This window comes from Geospiza fortis, unplaced genomic scaffold (assembly GCF_000277835.1).
Source record: "Geospiza fortis unplaced genomic scaffold, GeoFor_1.0 scaffold8, whole genome shotgun sequence".
NCBI lineage: Eukaryota > Metazoa > Chordata > Aves > Passeriformes > Thraupidae > Geospiza > Geospiza fortis.
In genome coordinates this window covers 1,571,234-1,572,706 of record NW_005054414.1, presented here as the reverse complement: position 1 = coordinate 1,572,706, position 1,473 = coordinate 1,571,234, and the positions used below count along the sequence as shown (strand labels likewise).

The 1,473-nt window shown below is 39.4% G+C and overlaps 1 protein-coding gene across 1 annotated transcript in view; it reads right to left on the bottom strand.

Annotated features, from left to right (window-relative positions):
* LOC115948480 (C-type lectin domain family 2 member L-like) overlaps nt 1-1,473 on the bottom strand; it is an 11,461-nt gene that overhangs the window by 5,819 nt on the left and 4,169 nt on the right. The gene's annotated exons all lie outside the window — the stretch shown is intronic.

The window sequence follows — 1,473 nt, the reverse complement described above, 5'->3', positions numbered from 1 at the left end:
CTCGATGCCGCTGCTCTCCCTGCCAGCCCCCAGGGGCATGGCCACGGAGCCCGGGCAGTCACTCCGCAACTCCGGAAAAATAGGAAATGGGGACGCTTTCAAGGAGAAGTCGGCTCCTGCAAAATCTCACCGGGATCCTGTGACATCAGCAAATTCCAGGAACTAACACGAAGGGAGAAGGCTCTGTGTTGGCTTGGTTTTGTCTGGTGTGATTTTTTTTGTTTTGTTTTGTTTTGTTTTGTTTTTTGTTCCCCCCCCCCCTTTTATTTATTTAATGTGAAAAACGCCAATCAGTTGTTTTTAAAATTGTCAAGTTCAATAGTAATAAAATGGTTATAAAAATAGTAATACAATTAGAGTAGTAATAATTTGGACAATTTGAATTGGGACAATATGAGACAATAAAAACAAAGAGTTATGGACGTCCAAGTACCTTTTTCTGGGCATCACGAGCCCGAAAAAGGACACAGGTTAACAAAGGATTAACCCTCGAAAACAACAGCCTGTTGCATATTCATACACCTCATACATGATGCATAAATTCCATTCAAACACAGGATTCTGTCTGGTCAGTGTCAGCTTCTTCCTCTGAATCCTAACAGCACCTTCGGGGCTGAGTGAGGTAGGAAGAAGTTGGTTTCTTCTGATAATGGAGCAATAAATTCTTTTTCTCTGAAAGATTTAGGTGTCCTGTGGCTGCTATCTCGCTGCAAGTCCTTTCTTTTAAAAAGTATCCTACATAGCATAGTTTCTATTTCAACATTTTGTTATAACCTAAAACTATATTTAACACATCACTTAAGAAAATTAATACAGCATAACTTTCTAACACAACACATATTCATTTTAATATTTGCGAAAAGTCAATAATAAAATACACGTTCTTCACATTTCATATTTATTAATTTTCTTCTTTTGTTTGGAGAAGGAGAGTAAAATCAAGTATTTAAACGTTGATTACTTAAACCTCTTTGGAAAACCTGGCCAGTGATTTGCTTTACCTAGAAGAACATAAAGCCTGATGATGCTGGCTTGCCCGTGGGGATGAAGGTGCAATAGAAATTTCAGCATTGCTTGGAAGACAGGGCCACATCTATCATCCATTTCCTCTGGCAGTTTTGCACAATAACTGCTGTTCTTACAAGAGATCCAGGCTGTGCTGTGTGTTCAAACGGCCTGAGCAACACAGCTCTCTCCAAATCATCATGTGGGCTCTCTGTGAGGCTGGTGAGGAGTTCAGCAGTGGTTTATCCAAAATAAGCATCCTTCTGTACTTGGGCAGAAAACTTCAAACAGAAAACCATTGGAATGGGGGGTTACACTTTAAGCTTTCACTGCAGTCTCCAATTACTTTGATTGTCACGTATTCTGAGCAGTGGTGAGTTGCTGAAAATCATCTCCAGGTGTTTATGTTTACAGCTTAGAAAGAACCATATAATCTTTATACTTCCATAAGGATAATTTAAATTGCAG